The following is a 24,289-nucleotide window of genomic DNA, read 5'->3' as shown; positions in this document are numbered from 1 at the left end:
CAGTTTTGCAGTTTTCAGAAAAGTAATTACTGACGGAATTCGATTCCTTTTTTAAAGTAATTTTGCCATCTCTGTCATCACACACTACGTGACGTTATTGGGGCTGATACGGCACCATTTTCTCGGTCGACTCTTTTATGATTGTCGCTTATTTTTCAACGACGCAATAAAATATGACCTTCGGAATGATCGTAAAAAAAGGGTTGTTTTTGTCTAACTGACGCATGCGCGATGAGTTTTTGACTTCCAGCTGCGCACTAAATGAACTGCAACAAAATAGAGTATCAGGTTTGCCTACACTACTAAAGACAGCGCGAGTGGTGGGACAGTTCAGTCGTACAGTTAGTGCTTTTCTATTGCTACAGCCACTAACCGCCAAAAAATGTCGCTGGTTTTCTTTGCGATTGCCGCATTTTCGATTTTTCGGTGTGGCAGCGCAACATCGAATTACCCTGAGATGAATCCAGAGCTCGGAAAGTACCAAGATGCGTCTGCGGTATGTAGAAGTCACCCATGTCTGAAATTAGCAGCTAGTGGGAACTCGATTTAGTTTAACTACGATTAACTATTTAAATATATATTACCAGGTTTATTTTACCCATATATGAGTCACCGTTGATTTCGTCCACTTATTTCCTACCTCGCGTGATCGATTGAAGTTATTTACTATAAGATTCTTCCTTATATACTTTGTTTCGGCTTATGTCCTGACGCAGACGACGGTACGAAGCAATTGGATCAATTTAGTAGCGTTAAAAGCGCGAGTCAGTAGGCCTTCTCTGTACCTGATTAATGCAGGGAGGATAGAACACATACATACCTACGACGATCATCGTGACGGTGCGCTTTTGACGCTGTCTGATTGGTTCCATTTGCTCGTAGCGTTGGCTGCGTCTGGAATTAAGATAAAGCGAAATATAATTATCTAAGTAAAAAAAAGTTAGGGGTATTTTTTTTTAAAAATGAGTTACATAATTATGTGAAGCGAAACTGAGGTTAACAGGTATGTGCGCTTATCAAACTTGCTTCGAGCCGCTGTACCGCAACAACCTTTACAAAAGAACATTTTTTCTAGCATAATATGACGGATTTTATATTAATACCCTTTGGAAATGGTGGATAGCGAGATACACGCCTAATTTCAGACAAAATTGGCTTAGTTCTGGTTTCTGAATTTACCTAATTAAAAAAAAAAAACTACGTTGTTAAAGCCGGGCAAAAATGCGAACTATACTGAAAAAGAAAAAGGCTGCAGAAGCCACTATTGTTGGTTGTCTATGAATCATGTTTAGCCTGTTCTTTTTTTACGAGACCATGGACGACGACGAGGACGCTGTTAAGAACGACGTCTAGGGCGGCCTCAAGGACAACATCTAGGGCCTAGAGACCCTAGAGGTTATATATATATATATATATATTGTTAGGAAGATAAAGACGACGACGGGGCAGTGGCAAGCACGACCGTCTCGCGCCAGGCCCCACGGCCCGGCTCGGCCTCCATAAATTATTCTATCTTCTTTCCGCCATCACCTGTCATTACCTCCATGCTGCTGACAGCATCATCCTAACAATACATATATAAATTTTTTTTCAATTTAGCGGGGAAGTCGAATCGGTGTATAGGTCATGCGACGTCATTTTTTTCCGCTAAATTGAACGGGGAAACTGCGCATTAGGAGGAATGAAAGGTCCACGAACTCGGGGGGGGGAAGGAAGAGGGAATGGAGTAGATAAAGAATGCTAACGCACTGAGACGAAATAACAGGGGAAAATTATGTAGCTAGAGCTCGATAATGTTAGCACAAACAAGCAAAAGCCGATGGTTGATATATTCTTTTATTATAGTCACTCGAAGTTTAGAAAACGCAGGGCGTGGTTTCATAGGTTCACCCGCAATGATGTGATTGCTGCGCCAATTGCGCCAAACTGCGGCAAGGGGCTAACAATGCTACGTCCTGCTACATTTTGCCGAAGTATGGGTAATCTGCGCCCAGCCTGCGCCAAAGGATCAATTTCGGTTGCCTTTCAAAACCGAAACTAAACCAAGAACGTAATTGAACGTGCGTGAGCAAGGTTGCGCAAGCGGCCGCCCGACATAAAGTACCCAGCATCCATCCGGTCTTGCATAGTTTCTGCCTCCGCCTTGCGTTTCGCGCCTCGTCGTCTCGGGAATCTCGTCTCGCGTCTTTTTTAAACATTTTCAACGATAGACGCGGGCGTGTGCGGACGCTCCGACGCTAGTGTGCCGGGTGCCAGACATGCCGTCGGGCTGTGAAACAAAACCGCGTTTTTGCGCGACGAGAGTTGCTTTGTGAGCTGAAACGCTGACCGCGCGACGTCGGGTGTTGCCGTCCCCACGTCGCTGCAGATATGGTGCTTTCTAAACTTTTTCATCGACATTCCTCTCCTTGTTTAAATCAATTTTTTTTACAGCGGAGCTGTTAAGTGCTTGTTTCCCCAGGATCGTGTCCGCCAGCAAATAAATGTCGACACAATACGCCGGACAGCTACCGCCATCTATAAGCGACGGCGGCAACCAGACAACAGGCTTGCCGGTTGTCTGGTTGCTGCCGCTGCCTATAGATGGTGGCAACCTTTCCAGGTCTTTACACTATGGCTTGCCGCCTTGCGGCCGGCCATTACTTCATTCCCACCAGAGTACAGCTTCGCTGGTCTTTCTTCTTCATCAGATTGGAAAGGCTGAAATTTTTTTTCTCTATTAAACATTAAAAAAAAAAAAATGTGAAAAAGTGTTTTTGCCGACAGTCGCAGGTCTCCCGTGTGGCTCACATTTCTATCGTTGGTTTATATTCTATGCTATTTCAATCTTCTTTTCTAGAACACTGTGGAAACTATAAAAAGGTCCTAATATATTGAAATATTTAGGACATTCTATTTTTATTAGTAAAAGTTTTCGGTCGATTTCTGGTGAGATATATGTGAAGCGCTGTTTGTGATATGCTGAAATTAAATTATTGCTTTGTTCGTGAGTGGGTAGTCCCTGAATTAGCTCGTTACATTATTTCCTGAAATCTTTCAGTTGTGTAGCATACACGTTTCGAAATTATCTATTCAACATGGCAAACAAAGAAAATGGATGAGCTCTATCACTGCCTCCTTTTCTTTTTTAAACCTAAGCTTTTTTTTTTTTTCTTTTGCGAGCTTTTGGGCATACTATTTGCATTCTAAAATGTTTAGGAGTGTAAACAAATTATCTGCATGATCTCTTTTGAGCTACTTAATTTTGGGAGATCATCAAAATACTGGTAATCCGCGCTAGCGTCACCTCTATGAAAACAACTCTCTCATTACCACCTTTATCATTACGTCATAGAATTTCGCGTATTTCCCTATTCCTTAAAATGTATCACCATAATTCTTTCCTGCGCGACAAAACGATTGTTCGGCCTGTCTATGTTTTCTCCCTTCTTGATCATCAACATAAGGTGGGCATTCCTAACTCTATCACGACCACGTTTTATTCATCTTTCGTTCCCCGTACATCCCAGGAGTGGAACCACCTTCCCCGGTCGATCGCCATTATCACGAACTCTGAGCTTTTTAAAAGTACAATAACTAATTACTTTATTACTGAGTGTGTCTAATGTGTATTATGTTATTTGCATTAACCTTCTTTTTCCTCTCCCGCTCTGTAATGCCTTCGGGCCCTGGGGGTATAACAAATTAAATGAAATGAAATCTCCAAAATGCTATTTTTGTTCCCCAGATTCCCCAGACTTTAGGTAATTAAAAAGAAGTAACAATTAGTTTGAAACCTAAACTGCAGAGACTTTCGTTTTCTTTAGCTTTCCCCATATACACCTACCTTCCAAAGGTGACGTCCGGGACAGAAAGCAATGCGGACGGGAGGTAACCAACTATGCCTATGTCTAGCAGCGAAAGAACACGAGCGTTTGCGGTATCCGAGGGTAATACTGTAATTTGTGATAAAAATGTTAACAGTAATAATACGCTTTGCTGCCACAAACCGTCACCTTGGAGTACCCTTGAGCCGTACTCGGTGTTTTCGTTAGGTTGCACGTTTTAATCCGTTCTCCCATCACGAATCAGGGACTGTGCGGCAAAGCAAGGTTAGAGAGTTTTGAAAGAGAATGAAGGAATACGCGTCCGGGCCTACGCCATGAGCAGCGGGCAAACCTATTTTCGATGAAGGTCGGTCTAAAATAAGAATGAAAGCAATCGCAGCAACAGCTAAGCGAAGTAACACTGAGGGGCAGTGAAAGGCATATGGTATATATTCTATAGATGACGCAGAGTAGTTTGAGAACAATCGGCCGGGAAAATGTAATAAGTCAGAAATCCATACTTGCGGAGTTGCTATGCTAGGAGTTTATTGTATGTATTACGACAGTTTCGCCGAGAGGCTCGGCTTCGTCTGGAGATGGCATACAAGTCATATATATATATATATATATACGGGGTGGCTTTTTAAGTTTTACAGATCTGTTTAAAAAAAAAAAAAACGTGGAAGTTACACTTATGCGGCTTGTGCAGGTGAGTTATACAGCGAGGGGGACATTATGCGAGTGGCTAATCTTTGCGATAAGTCGGCTAATTAACTAAAATTTGTTAATTAACTTTTTATTTAGTGAAAATAGACATATGGTTCCAATAAGAAACTTGCTGAGCGTTATCGACAACCACTGAATTAGTCACTTTCAGAAAGACCTTCAGCGCGTGAGAAGCGTAGTAGTGCAATAAAGTTACCACCGTAGAGCAGGTGCAAGGCTAGCGGTTGCGGTAAGGCGCCCGTGCGATTTTTCCGTCTCTTATCTAGCCCCAGCCTTGTACCTGCTCCACGAGTGGTAACTTTAGCGCGCTACTGCGCTTCTCACACTCGCGAAGTCTTCCTAAAATTTACTGATTTAAGTGTTTTGGATGACTCTCAGCAAATTTACAATTAGAACAATACAACTATTTTCACTAATTAAAAATTTAATTAACGAATTTTAATTAATTAGCCAACTGATCTTTATGATTAACCCTATATACTTTGTCCACCGTGCCGTATAACTCACCTGAACAAACCGTATAAGAGTAGCTTTCTCAGCTTTTTTCAAACAGATTTGTTAAGCTTGAAAAACACCCTACATATTATATATACAGAGAGAGAGAGAGAGAAAGAAAATTATATTGTAGGATGCTGCAGAATAGAAAGTAATGAAGTCGCTCTTCGAAGCTTTGTTGGTATTTTAAAGGGATACTTCAACGAAATTTGAAATATTCCCGTCGTGTTCAAAAATAGGTTCAATATGATCCACAATATCCGTAAATGACAATCGCACGTTTGTATTTTGATCCTGGTGGCTGTATTTTTCGTTATAAACGGCCCACTCTGGCAAGCGCTCGGAGAAGGCCCAGCTTAGAGCACGTGACATCCAACGCAATCGTGACGTAGGTCGTCTCAAGACGAGCAAAGCTACGGCCAGGCTGACGTAGAGAGGATGGCCTAGTCTTTCCAGCCACCGAAGCGGCTGCTTTTGTACGAATTTTGAGTGACGGGTTAATCTTCTATAATCTTCTAGGGGGACAATAGCGACTTCTGCGACACACAAAAGGGATTCTCGGGAAGAGGGGAGTTCCTCCTTCCCCCCTTCTCTCGTCGTGGCCGAAGACGAGACAACCTCCGTCACTAGCTGTCAAGGTTCCTAGACGAGCATTACAAACGAGGCGTTAGCGACATCCACCAGGTGCTCTTTGCTAATCGTTTAATTCGTTTTAAAATTCCTTTTCGAGACTTTTTTAACAAGATATTGGTATGTTCCATGTGATACTGCTCTTTTGAACACATATAGACCAAAAAAATGAGCGCCGAAATTTCGTTGTAGTATCCCTTTAAAGCAATTTAGTTAGTCGACGTTTCGGCCCGAGTCATGCCCATCTGTACCGGAAACCGACGGATCGTCAGAAATATTTGCACTGAGACAGCTGCCAACCCACGGCCGTGCAAAACTAAAATCCCCTACAACCAGGCTCATAGGTTTAAATGTCAATGTTCAAACAACGACGATTTCAAAACAAACACCGATCAATTACGGCAAGTCCTGAAAGAACAGGAGTATCCCGAAAGGATCATCAACGATGCGATCAATGAGGCACAGGCCCTTGACCGTGGCCTCTTGCTAAGTGAACTGAGCCCTCAGACAAAGGAGCGTCGGGCGAACATCGTGCGAACTTTTAACAATAAGTCTCCGAACGTCGCACCCATATTAAGAAAACATTTTAACATTTTGCAGCAAAGCGAACGCCTCGCAAGAAGTATTCCTTCCGTTCTTCGAGTAGTCTACAGATTAGGGACGCCATAGTTAGGTCTAAGACAATTACACTGAATGCCTGGCAGTCGCCTTTGCGGAAAAACAAATAGTGAGGTGTGCCGTCACGTGATACCTTAAATCCCGGTGAGAGTAAGAATTTCAGTTTGAACATTATTTGAGGAAGATTAAATTGCGGCACAAGTAACGCGATATACCTCCTGACGGGGGGAACCTTCGATAAGCAGTACCTGGATCAGACCAGCACACCTTTTGGATTGAGATCGAACAATCACAGAGCACATGTAAAATCATTTCCTAAACTCCCCCTTTCGAAACATATATATGGCTTCACCGAAACACCCATATGACAAACTAGACGTTACATTTTTACAATCTAGCTTCAAAATCAACCGTGATCGCAAGCAGAGAGAACCCTATCTTATTTCCAAATTTAATTTATGCCGGGCCTGGTTTACTGAAGATCCCGGTATAATGTCATCTATGAATGCAATATTCACACTTGATCCACCTGTAACGCAGTGAATGTAGCTGATTCAATCCCATCAGTTCAAACTTTGCCTCTTATCGTGCACTTTTCCGTATTACCCGTCGACGGGTTAATGTCGGCAGGTCAACCTTCGACAGTTGTTTGCCACCTGTTGCACCTTTTTAAATGGCCTGAGACTGTCTTTAGGCCTTCACTCTTAGAAAAAAGGGTCAGTATAGTCCTCCCTAAAAGGAGGAACGCTCTTGATACATATGTTCCTTCACAAAGGGAGAAACTTTCGTCCCTTAAGCAGGGGAGCAAAAGTTCCTCCGTCGACTGCATCTCATTATGGCGGTCACGAATCGAGCAAATCGAGCTCGACAAGGCTTAACGAGAACACTAAGTCTATTGTACGGAGCGAGAGGAGCAGCAAATAAAAACGTAAGACGAGCTTTCCGCGAACTATATTTACTTCCGAAGCCGGCTTCCCCCTGCAGGTAAAGAAACTTACGTTTCGAAAGCATGCAGTCACTCAGTCTTCTCATCGTCAGCACTGCGATGTTCAACGGAGACAACCGGCACCCAGTTCGCGCACTTTATGTCTTACCTTTGCTATTCCTCAAGCCACCATTGCTTCGTCAACCGTTGCGTCAACCGCACATCACGGAGGGGTGAAAACCATTCGCCCGCTAGACCAAAAGCCGCTCTGAAAAAAAAGCAAATCCGAAGCAACCTCTTGGCTTACCTCAGCACGGTAATACGAAATTATGGCGTAGCCGCGTTGCGTAAAAGGATGTTAAATCGCTTGTTACCAGATGGCAGGGTCAAGCAGAGTAATCGCAAGTAGCTAGGCTAGGTGGCGCTAGGTACCGCCCAAGCCATGTTTTACAAAAAAATATTTTTATTTTCTTACGCCACAATTGCGTTTCCTTTTCTTCGGGAACCTCTAACACATGTAGACACGTTACGCACACTACAAGCATCAGGTGAACATATATTGAGCGCATACACATGCATCGCCACATACAAACATCAATGCAACCAGCACACTAACCCGATCACCACTCCCGAGCTTTGGTTTTGCTCTTTATGTTTATACAGCCTTGATGGAGATGCGCCTCAACGGGTAATCGGTCTCTTAGCTGTAGATGAGAAATTTAGCCAGTGCGGTACAACCGCTAACCTGGGATTTTTAACGTGCATCACGCAGTAGTGATCACACGAACGCGTGCCGGTACGAAACTCATCCAGATCGAAACGGGCGGGGGCGGCGGGGATCGAACCCAGGAGGTTCCCAGCGCAAGCTTTCGCTCCACGCTCCGAGCTGAGACGCGTTAGCCCACTCGGCCACTTCCTCCCCTCCACTCCCGAGCTCTTCGTTTCCGTCTTTTATACTGGTCGTTTTGAACGTACGGAATTTTTCGGTGACTCCCTAAGCAATAAAAAATATTCCGAGCATGTTCATTTTTTTCCAGCAATGTCATACATCTGAGACTATTTTTAATGGCTCAGGGGATGAATCTCTTTTTAAAAAGAAAACGCTCGATCATGCCGTAATTATTTGAAAGCCAATAAATCGAACCGCTCCAATGTGGTTCCAAGCCATGAGTTTGTTTTCCCGCACGGCCCTTCGTAGCCAGTATTTCTATTGTAGTGTTTGTTTTTCTATTTGTACTGTTCGCGCACGGCTGCAATTGCCGTCTTGAATTAATTTTTGTAGAGCGGATATTCACTCAGCTGGAAGTGATGCTTCACGGGAAGAGAAATCGTTTTTCGATCAACTTGAATGCAGTCAAAGCCGCGACTTGCGGCAGGTGTCAAGTGTACGGAGCTACGCCGTTGCGAGCTCGAAAACTTCTAGCGCTCATCCCAGCGCGCCACTTGGAGGGCAGTTTCTACAGAAGCCGTAGTATATTTAAACAGTAAAATAAAGGATAGCGATTTTTTTTTCGATTTTACCTGTTTTTTTTAATGCTAAACTTTCATACGTACTTTCCGTCATAATTTCGTACTGTTCAGTCTTTTCCCCAGAGCGCAATCGCTCCCGAGGACCGACAGTCACATTGGCCACTGTACGATAGGAGCTTGCCGTTCAGACCAGCGTTCCAACATGACTATCCACCAGAGGTCGGCATTTTAGGTCGCTCTCACTCACCCTTACCCTCACAGCCACACTCATCTAAGCCCCTCACTCACCCTCACGCTCACAGCTACAATAACCTTCAGCCCCTCACTCATCCTCACCCTCACAGTCACACTCACCTTCAGCCCTTCACTCACCCTCACCGCCCTCACGGCCCTCACGCTCCTCACGGCCCTCACCACCCTCACGGCCCTCACGCCCCTCACTCACTCATGGTCTTCACGCCATTCAGCGCCCTCACGCCACTCACCGCCCTCACGGCCCTCACCGCCCTCACGGCCCTCACCGCCCTCACGGCCCTCACGCACTCATAGCCCTCACGCCACTCACCGCCCTCACCGCCCTCACGGCCCTCACGCACTCATAGCCCTCACGCCACTCACCACTCTCACGATCCTCACCGCCCTCACGGCCCTCGCGCACTCATAGCCCTCTCGCCACTCACCGCCCTCACCGCCCTCATGGCCCTCACCGCCCTTACGGCCCTCACCGCCCTCACGGCCCTCAAGCCACTTACCGCCCTCACGCCACTCACCGCCCTCACGCCACTCACCGCCCTCACGCCACTCACCGCCCTCACACCCCTCACCGCCCTTGCGGCCCTCACACCCCTCACGCCCCTCACGCACTCATGGCCCTCACGCCACTCAGGCCAGCTTCAGATGGGGCGATTTCGCCCAGAAACTTTACGTCGCAACACCAGCAACACGGGCCACCCGCGATCACACGCAGCAACCAATTGCTGCAATTTGTCATCGTCATTATAAAATTTAATTTTTCTTGCACTATTTAGACACAATCACGCGTTATAAACGTGTTTTCATCTATTTAAGTCTCGTTAAGAATTCTAATGCACCTTTCTGAAACAGTTTATTTTAAAAAAAAAAAACGATTGATTTCAAACCAGAACCAAGTCTTTCGGTGTCATCATCACCGGCACGAGGTATCACGTGAAAATTTTGCGTCCCTGATTGTATGCAGCCGCTTCAAACGTATTCAAATTGCTCCGAGTTGCTTGCTTATTTCGAGCCGGACCCGATCTCAGCAATTCGTGTCGATCTAGGGAAAGCTAGAGAACCACCCGCCATTAACACCAAAATTGCTGAGAAAGATGCTCGATCTGAAGGCCGCCTCACGCACTCACCGCCCTCACGCACTCATGGCCCTCACACCACCTCATGCACTCACCGCCCTCACGGCCCTCACGGCCCTCACGCCTCTCATGTCACTGCCCTTACGCACTCATGGCCCTCACACCCCTCACGCACTCACCGCCGTCACACCAATCACGCACTCATGGCCCTCACGCCACTCACGCCCCTCATGCACTCATGGCCCTCATACCCCTTACCGCCCTCACCGCCCTCATGGCCCTCATGGCCCTCACGGCCCTCATTGCCCTCACGGCCCTCACGGCCCTCACGGCCCTCACGGCCCTCACGGCCCTCACGGCCCTCACCGCCCTCACGGCCCTCACCGCCCTCACAGCCCTCACGGCCCTCACTCATCCTCACTCACCCTCACTCATGAATTTTCCTGGTTCAGAAACTCACTCACCCTCACCTCACCTGTGAAGATGAGGGTGAGTGAGGGTGAGTGAGGGCCCTCATGAGTGAGGTTTGCCGAGGTATGCTATCGACACGTCGATCGACTGCACCGAATCCCCTGAAGTGTTCTTAAACTCTTCAATGTAAAGCGGAATGTCATCCTACGACACCCCGCCCCCTTCGATCACGGCCCGTCCAGCGGCATCAATGTCCGACAGTTTACGTCATCTCATCTTGTTGTTACACCACTGATACGCGAACACACGGTCACATCGGCGATAATTCTAGTCTTCTGTTCACAACCCACAACACTGCCATCACGATGTTGCGGACACACAGAAATACAGAAGCACGTTGACGATGTTGCTGACACGCAGAAATACAGAATCACGTTGAACGCCGGTTGGCACTCGGCACGGGACAACAGAACCGAACTCAGCACGGAAGGCACCCAGGCAGACGGCAGGAACACCTGCCTGCCTTGTATGCAGTTCCTGCGATTTCCATAACGTCGAAAACGTCGACACAATTCCTCGTGGTTTCGCTACTGTAGTTCCGCGTGTGTCCCGAAAATCGGATACGGCCGTCTTACCCAGTGTATGTATCGCTGTTGGCACTGCTCCGGAACTTTACTGTTTCTAGCGGCTTCGTTTGCTCCTTTAATAAAATTAGTGGTAAAAACGTAAATGCAACCGAAATGTTTTGCACGTTTGGACTAGAAGACGGAATTACAGGCGGCCTTCGCTGCCACTGAAGCTCAATCAATTCAACATTAATTTATTAAACAACGTGCGCGATGTGCCCGAAAAACGAAACCAAAAGAAGATGAGTCGGGAGGGCGAAAGCTTTCTCCCGTCTGCCTGGACAAGGAGGAAAACGTCTCGTTCCTCCCCTTTTCTCGTGTCCGCTTGGGAGCGCGTCAGTAGAAAAGAGTAAGACGCACCGTTGCTATCTTTTTCCTCCATTTTTTTCTTAGAGTGTTACCTTCAGGCCTACCCACTAATCATTCGAATCAGAGCTCTGCGTTCTGACGGCCTTGCGCGCTCTGGTCTCCCCCTCTCCCTCAGTTTCTCGGCGCGTTCAGATCGTTTCACCAAAGACTGCAATAAATTTAAATAGGGAACTAAAAATATGTATATATTCTTTAGAGATTTTATTATGGACTGCGGCGGACGCCAAGTTACAAGGGGGGGAGAGGGGTTAAAGTGAGAATTAACGACACGATTACATAAAATAGAAATATGCGGCTTAGCTGGCACATTCTAATTTAGAGATTCGTCACCTGCCGTAGAAATGTGTAAAATTTGTTTAAAAATATAGACACTAAATTCTCTGGGAAATTTATATATGCGGGGACAACTAAGATATCGAAAATAGGAAAGGAACTACGGAAGATTGAATCCGAAAACGACGTCAACCTCCGTCGCGGGCCCGGATAGCAAATTATAGCAAAATGGGTTTCGCAGCGACAAGTTATCTAAGGGCGACGGGGTCGCAGAAGAGGCGCCCACATTCTGATAACTCCTCGGGCGCTCAGACGTCGGGACTTTTTCCCTTTGGTTTAGGCATAATGTGGGTCCCCATGAGAGCCTAACTTCCCCGACTAAATAGCGCGGAAAAAAGTTTACCTTTCTCATTATTAGTAGTAGGTGCAACAACATATTTGATCGACGGAACACAAATATCCCTAATCCGTTTCATGTCAAGCCCGACCGCGCAGTCAATAACGATATTATCCGAATGAGCAAATCTAGCGGCGCCGAAAGGGCATCGTCGCGGCGTATACGTCGTTTCTCTGCTAACCGCCTAAACCAATCACAAATATAAAAAAAAGACTGGCTGATTGAAAAAAATAGTCAGTAGACCTCGAAGCATCCAGCATTGAGATCTACCCACTATTTGTTTTTCAGTCGGCCGATAAGAGCTCGGTGTCGTTCTGACGTCACGGCAACTCCTGTACAAGAAGCAGAGAACTTGCTCTCCGCGGCCGCGGAGCGCCAGTTCGTCTGCCTCTTGTGCAGGGGTTGCGGTGACGTCAGAATGCCGAGCTCTTGCTTTAATTAGAAGGATAGGGGGTGGACCTCGAGACAGCTGACTTTGAGGTCTACCCACTATCCTTGTAATCGAAGCCAATCGGAGCTCGGCGTTCTAATGTCACCGCAATCCCTGCGTGAAAAGAACAACTTGCGCTCCGTTTAGCCGGAGATGTCACCCCGTCACGCGTTTCTTACAATTGGCAACCTGCAGGTGTTTCCGCTGAGCGAGACCTGGTACGCGGCGTACAGGAACTACGAGGATGACCCAGTGTTCGGTACTTCCAAGTGCTTAAATTTCGCCGAGGCGCAGCCCGAAGAGGATGGTGGTTATCCGGTCGTGGCTCACTACGGACAAGAATCGCAGTCGCTGTAAGTGTAATCTGAAACGCATCGACGTCTGTGAACATTGTATGATCCCGGGGATTATGTAAACGTCGACCAATAGACCCTTTTTGAAACTCCGTCAAGCAACGTTGGCAGTGACCATTTTTTGGGGCACGAAGCGTGTGATTGGATCCGAGCATAGAGTTATTATAATGTACGCTAGAGGTTCAACTGGCGCTAGTGTGCTGTCGCAAATGGGAGCAGGCCGCATCCAGTCAAAAATTAACTTCCGGTAATGCATTTCTATAGGAAAAAAGATGGCGCATCGTCTCCCTGTGCTCAATTATAAGGGGAAATATCCGAATAATTCTTGCGTAGTAGGTATCTTGAAACATTTCTCAGTCAGGCTGACGAAATACTTGGTCAGTAACGGCGTTTTCTTTCAAATTAATTACGTTAAAAATGGTGCTAAAACGGCTTCTTGTTTATGTGCACTGTCAGACACTGTTAGTACGAACACGGCGACGGCGGTTTTCAGCATAGGGGATATAATTGCCAAACGAAGGAAGGACATCTGGAAAACCAAGAAAGACGGCAAGAACTGGGCAGTAACACTGGATTAGTAACTCCCTGTGCATGTACGATCAAAATTAATGGAAGGCCACGTAACATAGTTTCATTTTTATTAAGGAAGTACTGCTTTATTATTTCTGCTTTGTTCTACGTTGAAAACATCACCCGCACGCCCGACATATTTCAGAAAAGTGCCCGACAAAACCTGCCCGGCATAGAAACTAATAGAAAGAGCAACCTTTCACTGCACACGTACTTTATTCTTTAGGTTTTGAATGTTTTTAACCGCTCGTACAGATTAGCGACGGGGTTATTTTCCTATAGTGACAGAACAGTCACATCAGCACTACATAAGCGTCACTGGAATGCTGGCGAAATTTGAACACACCTAACATTTTTTCTAAAGCAATTACTCTTTTACCATGTCAATCTTTGTACATACTATTCGGTACAACCTAAATAACCAGAATGTTTCATGTTATTTTCCGGCGAAGAGAAAATGCACGCGCGCTTTTCCCATAGGAATACACAGGAGCAGCGCAAAAGTAGACTGGTTGCTGTCTGCTTCGATTTGCATCACGGAAGTCGCAGAGAAACTAGCACCAGTATAATCTCTAGCGTACACTATAATAATTCTATGGATCCGAGCCCCCTCATCCGATGCTGACGCAGCGCTGTTTTGCGATGCCAGCTGAGCCGAGTCCATTCGGAACGTTGACGCAGCCCTGGTGCCCAATATAGGCTCCGAATTCGTAGCCAAACAATGATGGTCACAAATAATTGCGCAGGAACTATTATATGGTGCCCGCGTTTAAAAACACACTACTCAGACCACGCACAAAAAAAAAAAAAAAGAATCGCACTGCGATAACAGTATTATCCAAACAAAAAAATTAGGATTGTGTTTTTTATACAGCTTAAGGTTCGTCTTCCTTTGAAGTGCGGCACACTGGTTCACGCTGTGGATGAGGAATTCAGCCATAGCAGTAGTACCACTGCTAGCCTGGGTTATTTCATGTGCATCACGCGGTAGTGATATACGACTGCAAGGCGGTACGATGCTCATCCAGATCGAAACGGGCGGGGGGGGTTTAGATTGAAAACAACGCTGCATAATTATTATCAAAGCTTATATGTCCCTCTGAAAACAAACAAAAAAAAAAAAAAATAAAAAAAAATATCCTTGAAAAGCTACACACTTGAAAAAATAAGACCGGTTTCAATAGTTTAAAGTATCATTAGCGTTATCTACAAAAATTGCCCATACTGGAGGAAGCTATAGAAATAATCTTATCCTAACCATTTTAACACATACTTTGTTTTGTCGCATATATTCGGAAGCTTTAGGTTGTTGAGATTTTGTTTCAACCAAAATGACCTTCTGCGCGCTGCCATCACTGTCGTTGGGGCATGGGGGACGCCATCTGGGCATAACTAGTAACTCTTCTGGTGGACATCAGACGCCACGCCTGAGCCCACAGCTCAGTGACTCGGTATTTTTCGCCCCGATGATAAGCATTGGATAGGTGTATTCACGTTTACAAGTTTGGACTCTGGGTGCCGCCATCTTGCTAAGTTGGGGTGCGCTTGGGCGCTGCCATTATCCGATTACGACGCTTTAGCAAAACAGCGTTATAGGATTATGACGCGCCCAAGGGCACCCCGTTGAGCAAGATGGCGGCGCGCTGAGGCCGTGCTTGTAAACGTGTTAGGCTGTCTAGAAACATCTCAGTGTTTATCTCCACCAATGGCGGTTTAATAATGGTGAGGGTATTTCGTCCGGCGGCTATGAGGAATTTTGAGATCACGTGACCGCATCCGTAAGGGGAAACGTTGCTAGCGTTCCAGCCGATTCCCCTCAGTAGACGTAAGCCTTGGCTATCGTTCTCTTTAGTACTCGCTTAACACAGCCTCTTCAGAGATAACTTTACATGCTGCCCTTCAAGCACATGATCGGAATTAATTCCCTTACACTTGAAACCTGATAACCTTCTTTCTGTGCGCAAAAATTGGGCTTGGAAAATCCATGCGAAGAGGAACTTATGACTACCGTTTGCCTGGAAAGCTAATTCGCGTGAACTATCTTGTGCTATGCTGTCAAAGCTGCTGGCGCAAGCTCATCGCTTCGTTTGGAGTCTCTTTCCCGCGAGACGCAAACGCTTTGCAAGCGCGCCAGATTACAGCCGTCATTGCTAACCTTGTCTTGTCTTACCGAGATGCCGAGCCACCGAAGCGGATGTTGACGAGCCTCCGCAAAAGCGTATGCTTAGGAGAAGGACAAGGTAGAATCTAGAATCGTAATAGCCTCTCCTGCTATGCTAATGATAAAGTACAATAGCCAGAATAAAAAAAGAAAAAAAGAAACTGCAGGCCGGTTATGGCGGCGCTCATGTACAGCTGCGGCAAAGCGTCTATACTCTGGAAGCTACGCTTGCTTTGACAAGGTATGAAAAAAAAAAAAAAAAGGAAAAGTGACACCGATGTTTTCTTAAAGGTTTTTTATTCACATGAAGCTGGTCATGCGATCAAAAAACCTCTCTTGTGGGGATATTGTAGCCGCCGGGAGAGCTAACCGCATCACCAGCAGGCCGCCCCTGGTGGGGGCACACTGCGCGCGCGCGCGCGCGCTAACTAGGTTCGCGCGAAGTGAAGCGACTACCAGTGCTGTGTCCGTTACCAAAAATAAGTAACGAAATAGCGTTACTTGTTAGCGTAGCAAAAAGCTAACGCGTTACAGAGCTTCGTTTCCCTTTTGCAAATGTAACGAAATACCGTTCTCGTTACTTGCCATGACTAACGGACGTTACTTTTACGTCAGTTTCTCGTTACTTTGTGTTTCACTGTAAGTATGTGACAGCTGTTAGTATATGACTATATAGTCGTAGCCACAAACGTCTCCACAAGATTGTCGAACACTTCTTGAGAAACCGGAGCTTGAAGCATACAGTCGATCTTCCGTTGATTCAGCAAAGGCCTATCGGGAATGTGGGTTGTACTCTCGGTCTTTCGTTTTCTTGAAACCACCTCGAACATTGATAGCTTCTGCGAATGGAGGGACTGTCGGAAACGATAAAAAAGTAGGACTGATGAGAACCACTACCGTTAATTTCTTGTGGTACAACGAAATATTGACTAAACTGCATCACGAATTAGTCCAGAAAGAACTTTTTTAAGTAAATCGCAAACTTAAACAATTATCAAATAGGCGTGTTTATATATAACTGTAATGCTTGATTTACCCTCCTTCTGAAATATACAAATCAACTAAACTAAGCCGTTTTCAATGACTTTTCGCTAGCTTGCACTAATGAGCATTGCGAGATGTAGCTGAAAAACTGCGAATAACAAAACGATCTCGAAAGGAAGGTGCGTCCTTTTGACTAAGAAAGCTTAACGACGACATTTTAAGGAAAAAACGATGATAAGTGTCATTGAAGAATAATTCGCCTTAATGTGCTCTTTGAAATTAGAGTTCGACGTTTTGGATGTGCTGAGCAGCTTGAGTTTCGGCATACAGTGCAGACATTTAAACAGCAAAATGTTTGACTTCGTTTCCCTCAGTTCAAAAATAGCACTCAGCTCGGGGGCTATAATGACGGAGTTTCGGTGGCCGTTGCCATCTTGCACGAAACGTGAGTGCGAGATGGCAGTAAAAGGGGCTTTTACAGCAAGCGTTCCAAACCGGCCTTGTTAATTAGAGGCAGACGTTGCATGACAGAGGCAACTGTCCAGCACACAGACTGCTCACAAACAGCACACCTCATAGCCACACCGGCTTTAGTCACAGTCCGGTTTAGGCTACAGAAGCAACGAATTGAGGACACCGATCACTTATTATAACCAAAGAAGATTATTGGTGACTATGAACGAAGTATAGCGCCGGCCATATTTTGGTTATAATAACATGCATACTCGTAGTATCTTTGCCTGTACATATGATTAAAACGACTAAGTTTCTCTTTCACGTCCAAATACTTTTTTTTTTTTTATGCCGGCAGCAGCAAAGTAAGGGCGAAGCAGACGAGAGCCATCACTATTACTGCTACCAATGTGTCTCTCTAGAAGAATGGTACAGTAGCCTTCACACACATCCAGAAACTGCGAGAAAGATAAGGCGGGCGCAGCGTCCAGCAGCAGATAATTCGGTCTTTGAAAGCTAGGGAGTTGAGGGTTAACTGCGAAAGTAAGGTGCCGTCCGTGGTGGTTACGCAGTCTTTCGTCTAAGTTTTTAGGCGCTATAAGAGGAAGGATTCCCAGAGGATTTAGTGGAAGGCGACCTTCTGAACGGGAGTCGTTAACCAGCGAGAGACAGCACCTTTGTACCACGGCGGCAGGGATTCTAAAAGATGATGACGTCTTTCTGGCAATGGACGCCTTTCAATCGTGCGATAACCTTGCCACATTGTTTCGGTTCAAAGCTTGGGAACGTCAACGCTTCCAAATTTAGAGTTTATTCTTTCTGTTGTTGACAGAAAGAAATTTATTTATTTTGTAGAGAAGAATTTGACTTTCTGGAGTAGCTAGAGATGATTAGGCAGAATCCTTCGAGCGGCGAAACTGTTGCCTTCTGAGCGGATGCCTCTTTCCAACGAGACGGCTGCTCCTTCTGGGCACGGCGACGGTGGTCTTAGTAGCTTCGATACAAAGACTGCACCAAAGACTCTTAGAAATTCCGCAAAGTGATTATCTCGCGTCTTTTGGGCCCGGTCGTGGGAACGTTGAATCTGTCTTCCAAGGGAGTTTGAAATGACATCGTTTATACATAGCCTTGTTGGGGTTCCTTTGCCACTTTTTGTAGTGCGCAGAATAAAAATTAGTTTGCTTTCAAACTATCATGCGGCCATTTGTTATGAAAAGTAACGGTTAACGGGTATCGTAATTTGATAAGAGAAAATAATAACGACGTTACTTTACTCGTTAGTCGTTTGGGATTCTAGCGAGTACTTTAATACGTTACTAAAAAAAAACTAACGCGTTATCAGTAACGTAGTTACTTGCAACGCACTAGTTCCAACACTGGCGACTACGCATGCGCCATGCAGACAACGGCGCGACCTACGCAATGTGACGTCAGACACGCGCGTTGGTGTTGTATACAAAGTGGAAGGTTGTCTTCGCAGGCTCTTTCTCTTTCTCTCGTTCTCAGAATAGGGCAAGTCGAAGCTTTGAACACTCGAAGGAATATACAAGCAATATGGCGAGGCTGGCAAGTTAATTTAATATATCGTTTCGTTTTTGGGAAATCAAAGTCTGCGGACCTTCTTGACAACAATAAAGTATACGGTTTAAAATAAAAAAATAATTACAAAGCGAGCCTATTAAAAACAATTACTCATTACGCCACTATACCAAAACTGTTAAGAGAAAAAAAAAACTTTACGACAAAATATATTTTTATTTCAAAATTCAAATCACAACACATTTACTGGTTCAAAGAACAAGAATTGGTGAATGACCGCTAGAGATCCAGTCCGGCTACAAAAATTCACACAGCTGGGACGAACACGCGATTCTTTTCAGTACTAGAAAAACTGCGAGAAAAAACCACCAGTCTTTAGAAACGCAGTAGTATAGACGGTACAACCGAGTCCTTATGGATACGCTGTTCTAGAAAATGTAAGTGTGCTGAAGGCGCATTCGTAATAACGTTGTCGCTCACTCTGCGTCACCTGTATAGTATATAATTGTCAAACCAATACTGCTCTTAGTTGGTCAGGGGTTTACCGTGGTCATCGAAAAGTCCGGAAATGTTGTGCCAAAAATACATTATTTAAAAAAAAAAGGTAAACGCAACACGCATTGTCGTACCTTTTCGATAAATAAACACTGCAAAATAATGAGAACACCTATGCACTTCTTATAAGTTCTGAATACGGAAACATCAATGTAGTTCTTCGCGCCGCGGCCACTTCTGATCCTTTCGGTGGATGTCGCAGCGCCATGGAGAAGGCTTCTTTGTGGAATGGCGATCCTTGAAACTGTGACGCGCGACAGCCAATGGGAGTTTGTCGATCAATTCGCTGCTGCAGATTACAGGCTTCGTCCCACGGGAAAAAGGAATTTAGGGGTTGTTTGGCTCGGCTTCGAAAGCTGATAACGCCGGTTCGCTCCAAGGGACAGTTAATGCTTTCGTATTAAAATCTTCACACTACTCGATATTGAATATGTTTGACCATGCCGTTAACTGCTTTTTCTTGCGAATAATTATGTAGTAGTAATGAATTATGCCAGGATTTGATCGGAATTGTTTTGTTTGCTAGATAAATGCTAAAATTTACCAAGCTTCTATTATGGCATCCTCGGGTTTTAATCAAAACTATTTCTTACAAATTCCTCGTTTCAATTTCAAATTGCTTCTGTTTTGCTTGTATTGTAACATTGCTTCTGTTTCTCCTGCGGTGTCTATTCAATGATGCTGCCATCTTATCTGATAAATCCGCAGCAATGGCGTGATAACGCTCGAGACCAGTGAAGGATATAACACCAAGAATCTGATTGTGCTCCAACCCGAAGGTCGTAAGTATCCTTTCGTTGACTATGAACATCCTCAACGTGTTTCAACAAAGACTCTAGAAAAAAAAAATAGAATGATGAAAAAAGAAAAAAAAAACGTTAAACAGTGCCATCTAAAGCGGACGTCAGGCATTGCAAAAAAACAACAACAACATACTATTTAGCTACGTAATAAACTAAACGTAATGATTATACTTTTTCATTCGTTAAAATAATCATATGATTCAAATTAGAAACTCTGAACATCTTTGATAACCACTAAATCAACTCATACTAGAAAGATATCAAGCAAATACTTCATTTGACAAAGTTAAAAAAAAATTAAAAAAAAAAAAAGCGTTTAGCTTATACGCGTTTTTAGGTTGCGTTTTTTTTTTATCTCAGCGCACCTTTGCGGCAGCAGCCGTGACCGAAGTGCGAAGCTATACCGCCTCGCCTCCCTCGTAGGACTGAAGGAACTACAGGGCACGTGCGAGTCGCGTTTCGGCCTCCTTGGGGCTAGAGCGCATTCGCAAAGATGCACTCACATAGAAAACCGAAACCTAAAAACTCGTCCAAGCTGAGCGTTCTTTTCGAAACGGCGTAATATGCTGCATCTGCCATGCATCTTCCTGAAATCAGTTTATATTGTGGTTTTCGACAATGCTCAGCAGGTTTCTAATTGGAAACGTAAGTTTCTATTTACTAAGTAAAAAAAAGTTGATCAGTATATTTTAGTTGTTCAATTATTTAATTAGCATGCTTTTTAATCCCCGACGTCCACAGTAGCTGGCACTTTGTTCTAAAAAAGATTGCCTATATTTTATTGTCAACCGCCCTAATTTGAAGGACTTTTCGATACCTTCGCTGAAAAAAAAACAATAATAGTGCAGTAAAAGTAAAACGAAAATGTTGAGATATTTACTTAAAACTTGTTTGGACTCGAACGGACAGCTGTTTATTAACAATATTCCCAATACATTCTGCATTTAATTTCTGAGGAGCATATCTTCAGATTCGAGAAGTCATTTGCTCAAGCGATGAGCGCTCACTCAATCTTGCCTGTTATCAATTTGTACATTACAGAAGACCAGTCATTAACCTTATTCGTGTCTTACCTGGATCCTGGGAAATGCGGTGTCAACAGGAATCTCTACGTTGACGGTACGACTGCTTTTGAACATAACTCTTTTTGTTAAGAAAGAGCTTGCGAACTTCTTTAGATAGATCTATATCTCTATACAAAAAAATATAATTCTAATTGCAATAAATTTTTTTAGAAAAAAAATAAAGACATGTGTTACATGGGTGCAGTGTTCGCACTGTAATTATCAAGTTGGGCTGACATTAGGTAAAAAAAATAACCGTCATAGTTAAGTAATGAACTAAAATGTGTTAATTAATTTTTAATTATAGGTTTATGGATCATGTTGCGTACTTGCAGTACATTGACGGCAGTTAATACTAAAGGGTGAATTAACTTTAAAAAATTGAAAGAAGACAAGGTTTTTTCTAGATACTACTCTATCATTTTTCGCATTTTATTTTCTTCCAAGTTTAAAACTCCGTGCAAAACGTGGGCCGTAAGCCAAGTCCACAATGAAGCTTGGAAGAGTGACGTGGTCACTTGAAAGATGTCGTCACTATCCCGGCAGCGCGTCATTGGGTCATGCGCCACCGACATACTACCGATATATGGACGACGTGATTAAAGAGGCTACGTCTGTCTTCAAACAGTATTCTAGGCAAGCCTGCGAAAGCTATTTATAGCTGAATTTTCGAATTAGGGAAGAGAAAAACGCTGCAGCTGATTGATAAGTTTACCTCAAACAATTACCCTTTTCCAGAATCTTGGAATTCCTCTTGCCTCTGCTAGTAATTGCCATCAATACTGCAATTTACCCAGATCAATCACAACAGTAATTCAAATGTTAGTGACCATATTTCAGTTAATTAGCCAACTTACTGTATCGGTATATAGCACCCAGGTAACTCTCACTTATTGCTTTATAAAACAAATGTTTGATTTAAGATCAAGCACTCTGTGTATCAGACCGCAAGCCATATCCTCCAGGAAAGTAAATGGGAAGTTAATCTGAGGAAGCTTTGTGGCGTTCAAAATCCAAAAAGAGTGAGAGACAAAAAGATACATACACAGTTACACCATCACTGAGACCCCTGCAAAACCACCTAGTAAAAATGTATTTTTCATTGTTTTGTGAATGTATGTACAACATGTCCCCCAAAAGAGCTATACACCAAAATGGCGTGTAAAAACAGCAACCTGACCTATCAAGCTGTAACTATCCTCAATTACTATTTTACAGGCTAAATTAACATACTCAAATTTAAACTCTGTACTCCCAATAGACCTGAAGTGATAATTCAAAAAGCTGACTTTTTCAATGGAGATCGAGAGACGGCCTTGTTTGCCCAGCTTATTCAGAGATGGCGCCACCATTGTCGGCAAGTTCAGGGGAAAGCAAGCACTGGGGGATGCTGGACGCCACTAAAACGGGCGGAGATACGCCTCGCGTGTCTCTTGAGACCAACAAAACTGCAAAAGCATATGCAGAAAGCAAGAAACCATTGTTATTCAGAGAAAGTGATTGGTAGAGCAGCATTTAGCGTCTTTATTTATAACTCACCTACTTGGCACTCGCCGTGCTGAACACGAGAGCATAGAATGCATTTCTCAGCTTGCTTTTCCGTAAATATCGGAAATACGAACCGAAACGCGCGCTTGGAACAAAGAATTCTATGCGAAGTCCGGCACCCCGTACCACTGCTCCGCTTGCGGGCATTGGTGGTGCCATCTCTAAATAAGCTGGGCAAACAGCCGCTGTTTGATCTCCTTCCGAGAGCTGCCACTCCACAATTGTAGTCTTTGAATTATAATTTTAGTTCTATTGGGGGTAGGGAATCAGCAAGTTGGTATGTTAATTGGACTAGTAAAATACATCTTTGAAGAAGGATACAACTTGATATGCCAAGTCGATGATGTTTACGGGCCATTTTGGTGTGTACATTTTATTTTGGGACACACTGTATTTTGAAAATGTGTCTCTTTGTTACGCATTGTTTTACCGTGTGACCCCCTCCTCCCCCCCCCCCCCCCCGCCTCCACCCCCACACACACATAAACACAGCATAATACCTAAGGGTGCAACAGGTTTTGAGTAGTGCTGCATTTTCTACGTTACTTGCTGAAACTCAGGACGGGTCAGAGATAAAACGAATGCTGCGCTAGTGTTCGGTTGGGAGCTAGCCCTCTCCTGGCTGATTGAACGCGAGTTTCATCCGATTGGCGACCTAGCACTTGTGTCCAATATGCTCCCAGCCCTGGCCGTCAGTAGATTATGTACAAAATTCAGCCCAATGGTTTTCTATCTAGGTTTTGCTGAGATTTGAGTATTTATGTATCTTGCTATTTAATGCGTTACAAACAAAACAATGCTTATATCCTGGTTAAAAGTTCTCTGACTCCATATTGTGTTTTAAAAAAAATTCATTGATAAATGGCCTAATTTGCACACAAAGGTTTGGAGCACTGTGTCTCAGACGTGTGATAAAGAAATATTTATTGTCGCAGAGCCTGTTAGGAAACATCGCAATTTTGGTTATTCCACCCGTCTTATGTTAAATTCATAAGTACTTTTCAGCGGAGTATACTCAATAAGCTTGTTTACCCCAAAAATATAGAGTAGGTGGGAATGACAACGAGTATGCCGAAGACAAGGTTAATAAAGAAGGAGCTGGTTAACTTTACGGATGATTCTAACCAGAGACGGCGGACAACAAAGGGGACAAAGAACGAACACTATGCACTGTTAGTCCTTCAGTGACATGGTCTATATGAAACACAGCATCTACCTGTTCATTTCTGCTTGAAGGGCGCACGGGTTAGGAGGTGACATGAAGAAAAGCAAAGGTTAGCGGCATATACTCGAAACACATAAGTTAGTTTTACATAGGGCAGTACAGACATTCAGTGAATGTCCAGACAATGTCTAACATACATTTTCTATCACTGCAGAAACTGCATGCACTGTCTTCGTTCCCGAGAGTCAACTGGGAAAAAACACTACCTGCTGCGATTTCGTGTACGACCTGCTGTGTGGTACCACCAAGCACCAGATCTATGACAGCAGTTGTGATAAGCAAGGCAAATGAAAGAACTTCTGTAATGACGCTCGTAAGGATAACTCTGATCGATTCTTAAGAAAATATTGAAACTAATGTGTTAGCCTCAGTCTGAAAAGTGCAAAACAAAAAAAAAACATTGTTGTTTCACAACCACAAATTGGAGTAAAGATACTTTTAAAAAGCTCAAGATACGTGTAAATAAAAAAAATGACAGGCTGTTTTTTATTTGAAATTTTTAACACACAATATAATTTTGGTTGTAAGGT

General features: G+C 44.2%; 1 long non-coding RNA gene across 1 annotated transcript; it reads left to right on the top strand.

Annotated features, from left to right (window-relative positions):
• The first annotated feature begins 382 nt into the window (after nt 1-382).
• Nucleotides 383-24,050, top strand: LOC8034314. The gene is made up of 5 exons (XR_005798172.2): nt 383-496; nt 12,700-12,857; nt 19,828-19,901; nt 20,964-21,041; nt 23,914-24,050. It is a non-coding gene; the product is annotated as an uncharacterized LOC8034314 (long non-coding RNA).
• Nucleotides 24,051-24,289: the final 239 nt, after the last annotated feature.

This window comes from Ixodes scapularis, unplaced genomic scaffold (assembly GCF_016920785.2).
Source record: "Ixodes scapularis isolate PalLabHiFi unplaced genomic scaffold, ASM1692078v2 PGA_scaffold2__306_contigs__length_199485367, whole genome shotgun sequence".
Lineage (NCBI taxonomy): Eukaryota > Metazoa > Arthropoda > Arachnida > Ixodida > Ixodidae > Ixodes > Ixodes scapularis.
This window is presented reverse-complemented; position numbering and strand designations above follow the sequence as displayed.